We start from the raw sequence: 8507 nt of genomic DNA, 5'->3' as shown, positions 1-8507 counted from the left end.
TGTGTTAATAATAATACATTTTATTTTAAGTGCTTTTCAAGACACCCAAAGTCACTTAACACCCAAAGTCTCAGCCAACTTTATTGCTCCAGTCAAATCACGTCAAACTGTATTACAACAACATCAGTCTTTCAGTTCACACAGACTCTTCAGTTTCATAGTGCTTGGATCCATATCCTCTCCTCACTGAGAGAGGGAGGGAGGGAGTCAGAGAAAGAGAAGAAGAGGAAGACACCCCCTCCCCCACACACACACACACACTCCCCAAGCCAGGGGTGGCCAACCCTGGTCCTGGAGAGCTATAGGGTGAGCAAGCTTTGTAAGTTACCTATCAACACTAACACACCTGCTACAGCTTATCAAAGACTTGATGAGAGGTTGATATGTTGAATCTGATCTGTTAGTGCTGGGCTGGAACAAAAGCCTGCCCAATGCCATTCTAAGAGAGATCCCTCAGTATCAGGAGAATGCATACCAACTCTGACATAATTATACAACATCTTATACACTATACAGTACATATTGTGAATAAACACCAGTGACCTCACAGGGTCAGAGGTGAAGAACTGGTTTGAAATGCTGCTAAGATTGGAGGAGAGGAGGAGTAGACTTTCACCTAGGGGTTGGTATCTTAGAGCTGATGTGTAACTGATGGACTGTGGTTTGGTCTAGGTGTGTGTGTGTGTGTGTGTGTGTGTGTGTGTGTGTGTGTGTGTGTGTGTGTGTGTGTGTGTGTGTGTGCGTGCGTGTGCGTGTGCATGCGTCTACCTGACAGACTTTAGTTTGACCCAGAGGTTGGACCTGCGGACCTCCGTTCACAGGTTTGTTGGTTAAGATGAGGTTGCAGAGCTTGGGGTCAGAGTTCACAAACTGGGCTGCATCCTCAATCACCTTCCTGATCTCTTCATCTAGTGTATCTCCTAATGGGAGGGAGGAAGGATGGAAGGAATGACATGTATTTATTTTTATGAATTAGAGTACTCGGACCAGTACTGTGTGTGTGTGTGTGTGTGTGTGTGTGTGTGTGTGTTGGACAGTGCACATTCCTTCAGCATAGTCAAATCAAATCAAATTTTATTTGTCACATACACATGGTTAGCAGATGTTAATGCGAGTGTAGCGAAATGCTTGTGCTTCTAGTTCCGACAATGCAGTAATAACAAGTAATCTAACTAACAATTCCAAAACTACTGTCTTGTACACAGTGTAAGGGGATAAAGAATATGTACATAAGGATATATGAATGAGTGATGGTACAGAGCAGCATAGGCAAGATACAGTAGATGGTATCGAGTACAGTATGTATAAATGAGATGAGTATGTAAACAAAGTGGCATAGTTTAAAGTGGCTAGTGATACATGTATTACATAAGGATACAGTCGATGATATAGAGTACAGTATATACGTATGCATATGAGATGAATAATGTAGGGTAAGTAACATTATATAAGGTAGCATTGTTTAAAGTGGCTAGTGATATATTTACATCATTTCCCATCAATTCCCATTATTAAAGTGGCTGGAGTTGAGTCAGTGTCAGTGTGTGTGTTGGCAGCAGCCACTCAGTGTTAGTGGTGGCTGTTTAACAGTCTGATGGCCTTGAGATAGAAGCTGTTTTTCAGTCTCTCGGTCCCAGCTTTGATGCACCTGTACTGACCTCGCCTTCTGGATGATAGCGGGATGAACAGGCAGTGGCTTGGGTGGTTGATGTCCTTGATGATCTTTATGGCCTTCCTGTGACATCGGGTGGTGTAGGTGTCCTGGAGGGCAGGTAGTTTGCCCCCGGTGATGCGTTGTGCAGACCTCACTACCCTCTGGAGAGCCTTACGGTTGAGGGCGGTGCAGTTGCCATACCAGGCGGTGATACAGCCCGCCAGGATGCTCTCGATTGTGCATCTGTAGAAGTTTGTGAGTGCTTTTGGTGACAAGCCTAATTTCTTCAGCCTCCTGAGGTTGAAGAGGCGCTGCTGCGCCTTCTTCACGATGCTGTCTGTGTGAGTGGACCAATTCAGTTTGTTTGTGATGTGTATGCCGAGGAACTTAAAACTTGCTACCCTCTCCACTACTGTTCCATCGATGTGATGGGGTCACTCTCACTGTGCACTTCCTGGATCTCCTTAGGGGTATGCTACACTCTGTCCGCATAAGATAACCCTTTTTGGTTCCAGGTTAAAACTCTTTTTGGATCCAGCTAGAACTCTTTTGGGTTCCATGTAGAACCCGCTGTGTAAAGGGTTCTACCTGGAACCAAATAGGGTTCTTCAAAGGGTTATCCTATGGGGACAGCCAAAGAACCCTTTTAGGTTCTAGATAGCTACATGAAGTTACATCACACATAGGAAGAGGGGTTTGACCTGTTTAGAAGGGTTTAGCTCCAGCCCTTGGCCGATGAGAGATTGGGATGCATCCCAAACAAACACTGCCCTACACTGAGGGGGTCTATGCAGGCTAACATAGGGAGTGAGGGAGAGTGGCAACACTAGGAGATGGGTAAGACTAAAACAGAACAGAGTAAGGGAGGAGAGAGAACGAGGAGAGGAGGTGTGGGGAGGAGTGAGGGGGCAGAGAGAGACCGGTGGTCAGGTGACAGTTACATGGTCAGGTGTCAAAGGTCAGAGATCACATCTCACCTAACCCCAGCGGTAGAAAAAGTCCCCAATTGTTATACTTGAGTAAAAGTAAAGATACCTTAATAGAAAATGATTCAAGTAAAATTGAAAGTCACCCAGTAAAATACTACTTGAATAAAAGTCTAAAAGTATTTGGTTTTAAATATACTTAAGTGTCAAAAGTAAATGTAATTGCTAAAATATACTTAAGTATCAAAAGTAAAAGCATAAATAATTTCAAATTCCTTATATTAAGCAAACCAGACGGCACCATTCTCTGGAGTCGAGTCATGCATCCTCCGAAACATGACCCGCCAAACCAGGCTTCTCAACACCCGCCTGCTTAACCCGGAAGCCAGCCGCACCAATGTGTTAGAGCGCGATGAGCCAAGTAAAACCCCTCCGGCCAAACCCTCCCCTAACTCGGACAACGCTAGGCCAATTGTGCGCCGCCCTATGGGACTCCCGATCACCTCCAGTTGTGATACAGCCCGGGGACGAACCAGGATTTGTAGTGACGCCTCTGCGCTGCAGTGCATTAGACCGCTGCGCCACTCGGGAGCCACTCTTGTGTTTTTTTGTTATTTACGAAAAGCCAGGGTCACACTCCAACACTCAGACATCATTTACAAACGAAGCATGTGTGTTTAGTGAGTCTGCCAGATCAGAGACAGTAGGGATGACTAGGGATTTTCTCTTGATAAGTGTACAATATGTTATGAATTTGCAACATGTACAATATGTTACGAATTTGCTAAATTTATGATATGTTATGAATTCTAGCTAGGTGGCTGGCTCGCTAACGTTACCTAGACTAGGGGTTAGGGATAAGGTTATAGGTTAAGTTTAGGAGTTAGGTTTAAAGGGTTAAGGTTAGAGTTAGGGGAAGGGGAAGGGTTAGCTAACATGCTAAGTACAGTGCATTCAGAAAGTATTCAAACCCCTTGACTTTTTACACATTTTGTTACGTTACAGCCGTATTCTAAAATGCATTAATTCATTTTTCCCCCAATCAATCTACACACCATACCCCATGATGACACAGCAAAAACAAAAATGGAAATATCACATTTACATTTACCCTTTACTCAGTACTTTGTTGAATCACCTTTTGCAGCGATTTACAGCCTCTAGTCTTCTTCGGTATGATGATACAAGCTTGGCACACCTGTATTTGGGGAGTTTCTCCCATTATTCTTTGCAGATCCTCTCAAGCTCTGCCAGTTTGGATGGGTAGCATCACTGCACAGCGATTTTCAGGTCTCTCCAGAGATGTTCGATCGGGTTCAAGTCCGGGCTCTGACTAGGCCACTCAAGGACATTCAGAGACTTGTCCCGAAGCCACTCCTGCGTTGTCTTGGCTGTGTGCTTAGGGTCGTTGTCCTGTTGGAAGGTGAACCTTCACCCCAGTCTGAGGTCCTGAGCGCTCTGGAGCAGGTTTTCATCAAGGATCTCTCTGTACTTTGCTCTGTTTAATCTTTCCCTTGATCCTGACTAGTCTGCCACTCTACCATAAAGGCCTGATTGGTGGAGTGCTGCAGAGATGGTAGTCCTTCTGGAAGGTTCTTGATAAGGGAATTTATATGTTTAAGGTAATGGCTAAAGAATTTCACCCTGAAAAGTAATTATTAGATTATGTAACATGTATTATGAATAATTAGAGTGATAAACTTAAGTCCAAGAAGGTTTGGCCGAGACTAGTAAGGGAGAGAAATGTGTGTGTGTGACTAAGAAAATACAGAGGAAAATTAAACTATTGATGACCAAACCTGGTTATAACTCTAAGAATCTTACGACAGGAAAGGGAGTCCTGTCAAGGTCCCTCTAATCTCGGGAGGATAGAACTGCCAGCTTGGTAGTGATAGACGAGGAATGCGGACTGTGGGCAAAGATACATCCCACCTACTGTTTGTGTGTCTGTGTGTGCGTGTAAGGAGGTGGGGGAAATGGGAGTTATGAAATGTAATCTCTTTGCATTCTTGACTTTAGAACGTTCTCTGAATAAACTGTACGGAACTTTTGCATAAACTGAGTCTTTGCCTAATTATTATGAAACCACGGGTCTTATAAACCTCAGGGATTGGTCAAAGCTTAAATAATTGTTAGTTATCATCATCGGGATTGAAAATTCTCCTGACAGTTCTCCCATCTTCACAGAGGAACTTCGGAGCTCTGTCAGAGTGACCATCGGGTTCTTGGTCACATCCCTGACCAAGGCCCTTCTTTCCCGATTGCTCAGTTTGGCAGGGCAGCCAGCTCTAGGAAGAGTCTTGGTGGTTCCAAACTTCTTCCATTTAAGAATGGTGGAGGCCACTGTGTTCTTGGGGACCTATTATTGTCACGCGGAATGATGCTGGAGGGACGAAGCAGGTACGGGGAGTAAACATTTAATAAACAATGGACATAGACGAGACAGGAACAGCGTCAGAAACAAATACAAAGACAAAAGTCAATCAATGAAGATGCAGGGCACAGAGTTGGGGAACTGACAAATATAGGGGAGGAAATAAACAGGAGATAAGTGAGTCCAGGTGAGTCCAATAATGCTGATGTAAGTGAAGAGGGAAGGCATGTGTGCATGATAGATGGCAGGAGCGTGTAATGCAGGGTAATCTGGCGCCCTCAAGCGCCAGAGGATGGGAAGAGCGGGAGCAGACGTGACAATTATAAGGCGTTGCATCTTCCCCCGGCAATGTGTATAGGCCAACATTTCAGTTCTGCAGAATGAACGAGTCGTGCGTTCCGGAACACCTGGTCATCTTGCCACCACGTTCAGCAGTCCCTTTTGCGCATCACATAACCTATCACCTTCACATGAAGAGCGGAAGCCGTTTGTGTTCAAATAGTTTAAATCGTTTTGGGATGGTGATTTTTAAGGCGATGTAGGTGCCGTCTAATTCGTTCGTATTTGGCAACCTACTGATGGCATCATGGCAAAGAAACACCTCTTGACTTCCACCTGTTGTGCAATGATGTAGGGAAATTGTATGTGTGACTGTTTTGCTGAGGATTGCATCCAAAATATTGGCTTATCGAGGCCTGTCAGATGACCATTAGCAAGCTCCCACTGAAAAGTTCCCTTTGCATAAAACCCAAGGGTGGAAAGCACTTGGATGTGCACCGGAATGACATGTGTTTGCCTTTTAAGAGCAGGTCTTAAATTATCGCAAAAATCCTATAAGATTGATTTTGGGAAATTATATCTGATGAGCCAATCTGTACTTTCTGTATAAAAAAGTCTGACCTGTCTCTATGCAGCGCTTGGCAAATCTCCAAACAGGGCAAGATCTCACATTTGATTTCCCATTATCTCAGTCTTTTATAGTGTTCCAACAATGTTTTCACTTTCACACATACCAAATGACTGTACTTTATATGGATTATTATCGTAACAAATGCACTGATGTGGTCAAATTATATAGCATGTCAAGAAGATATGTTGCACGAATTCACAATTTCAACATACAGTGAGGATCCATTAGGAACACCTTCCTAATATTGAGTTGCACTCACCCCCTTTAACCTTAGAACAGCCTCAATGTGTCAGGGACTGTACAATCTATTAAAATAGTTCCACAGGGATGCTGGCCCATGTTGACTCCAATGCCTCCCACAGTTGTGGCAAGTTGGCTGGGTGTCCTTTGGGTGTTGGATCATTCTTGATATACACGGGAAAAGATTGAGCGTGAATAACCCAGCAGCGTTGCAGTTCTTGACACAACCCGGTACGCCTGGCACCTACTACCATGCCACGTTCAAAGGCACTTAAATGTTTTCTCTAGCCCATTCACCCTCTGAATGTCACACATACACAATCCATGTCTCAAGGCTTAAAAATCTTTCTTTAACCTTTCTGATCTCCCCATCCCGGATCCGGGTTCGTGAATACAGACTCAAGCTCATTACCATAACGCAACGTTAACTATTCATGAAAATCGCAAATGAAATGAAATAAATATGCTAGCTCTCAAGCTTAGCCTTTTGTTAACAACACTGTCATCTCAGATTTTCAAAATATGCTTCTCAACCATTGCAAAACAATCATTTGTGTAACAGTATTGATGGCTAACGTAGCATTTAGCATTAGCATTCAGCTGGCAACATTTACACAAAAAAACAGAAAAGCATTCAAAAAAATCATTTACCTTTGAAGAACTTCAGATGTTTTCATTGAGGAGACTCTCAGATAGCAAATGTTCAGTTTTTCCTGAAAGATTATTTGTTTAGGACAAATCGCTCCGTTTTCTGCGTCACGTTTAGCTATGAAAAAACCCCTGTATCCAGGATTGTGTAAATCTATCAGCAAGCTCATTAGCATAACACAACGTTAACTATTTATGAAAATCGCAAATGAAATGAAATAAATATGCCATCTCTCAAGCTTAGCCTTTTGTAAACAACACTGTCATCTCAGATTTTCAAAATATGCTTCTCAACCATAGGAAAACAATCATTTGTGTAAAAGTAGCTAGCTAGAGTTAGCATTTCGCGTTAGCATTTAGCGTTAGCATTAGCGTTAGCATCCAGCACGCAACATTAACAAAAACATAAAAGCCTTCAAATAAAATCATTTACCTTTGAAGAACTTCTGATGTTTTCAATGAGGATACTCTCAGTTAGATAGCAGATGCTCAGTTTTTCCAAAAAGATTCCTTGTGTATTAGAAATAGCTCCGTTTTATACATCACATTTGGCTACCAAAAAAAATCCATAAATTCAGTCCTCAAAACGCAAACTTTTTTCCAAATTAACTCCATAATATCGACTGAAAACATGGCAAACGTTGTTTAGAATCAATCCTCAAGGTGTTTTTCACATATCTCTTCATTGATACATCGTTCTTGGAAACATGCTTTCTCTCCTGAATCCCAGGAGAAAATGCCTGCACCTGAAGATTACGCACAAATTTAGACAAAGGACACCGGGCGGACCTCTGGAAAATGTAGTCTCTTATGGCCAATCTTCCAATGATATGCCTACAAATACGTCACAATGCTGCTAAGACCTTGGGCGAACGACAGAAAGTGTAGGCTCATTCCTTGCGCAATCACAGCCATATAAGGAGAGAATGGAAAACAGAGCTTCAGAAATTCTGCTAATTCCTGGGTGATGCATCATCTTGGTTTCGCCTGTAGAATGAGTTCTGGGGCACTTACAGACAAAATCTTTGCAGATTCTGAAACTTCAGAGTGTTTTCTTTCCAAAACTGTCAAGAATATGCATAGTCGAGCATCTTTTCGTGACAAAATATCGCGCTTAAAACGGGAACGTTTTTTATCCAAAAATGAAATAGCGCCCCTAGAGCTCTAAGAGGTACCTGTCTCCTCCCCTTCATCTACACTGATTGAAGTGGATTTAACAAGGGATCATAGCTTTCACTTGGATTCACCTGGTCAATCTGTCATGGAAAGAGCAGGCGTTCTTAATATTTTGAATACTCAGTGTATATTTTCCCCATTCTACGCGGGACAAACAGTTCCCTTATTCCACCGCTTGGCACAGTGTGGTCATGGCTGTGCGCAAATGTACACACACTCTCAAACAAACGTTCATACCGGCCGTGGTTGAAAGCATGAAAACCGTGATATATCATGAGTAAATTGTGACTGGCTGATCTACAAATAATATTGAGTAGTTATTTCGAATGCAAGGTGATTTGTAGATCAATCAGTCGCCTGCAGTCGCTTTGATGCTCTCAAACACGGCCATTGGTAAATCTCACACTTTGCCAGGAAATACGCATGATTGATAAATGAGGCTCCAGGTAATTTGGTTGTGCTATTAGAAGAAGCACGGTAATAACACATTACGTTGTCATTGTATTCCCATTTGAACTTGGTTGTGCTATTAGAGGAAGCACGATAATAACACATTAAGTTGTCAGTGTATTCCCATTT

The 8507-nt window shown here is 42.8% G+C and overlaps 2 long non-coding RNA genes across 3 annotated transcripts; both read right to left on the bottom strand.

Moving 5' to 3' along the window:
- Positions 1–4023, bottom strand: LOC149970273 (uncharacterized). Of its 2 annotated transcripts, XR_016493731.1 has the most exons (3): positions 3719–4023; positions 1659–1991; positions 1–920 (listed from the first exon to the last, which is right to left on the bottom strand). It is a non-coding gene; the product is annotated as an uncharacterized LOC149970273 (long non-coding RNA). The 2 variants fall into 2 exon arrangements; XR_016493730.1 differs by lacking the exon at positions 1–920 and having other exon boundaries at positions 1058–1991.
- An 803-nt stretch (positions 4024–4826) lies between these two features.
- LOC149970272 (uncharacterized) lies at positions 4827–7490 on the bottom strand. Its single transcript, XR_016493728.1, has 3 exons — positions 7186–7490; positions 6756–6817; positions 4827–4963 (listed from the first exon to the last, which is right to left on the bottom strand). It is a non-coding gene; the product is annotated as an uncharacterized LOC149970272 (long non-coding RNA).
- Between the last annotated feature and the right edge of the window lie 1017 nt (positions 7491–8507).

This window comes from Oncorhynchus mykiss, chromosome 30 (genome assembly GCF_057628025.1).
Source record: "Oncorhynchus mykiss isolate SJ-2025 chromosome 30, ASM5762802v1, whole genome shotgun sequence".
Lineage (NCBI taxonomy): Eukaryota > Metazoa > Chordata > Actinopteri > Salmoniformes > Salmonidae > Oncorhynchus > Oncorhynchus mykiss.
The sequence above is the reverse complement of the archived record's forward strand: the minus strand, read 5'-3'. Positions and strand labels throughout refer to the sequence as shown.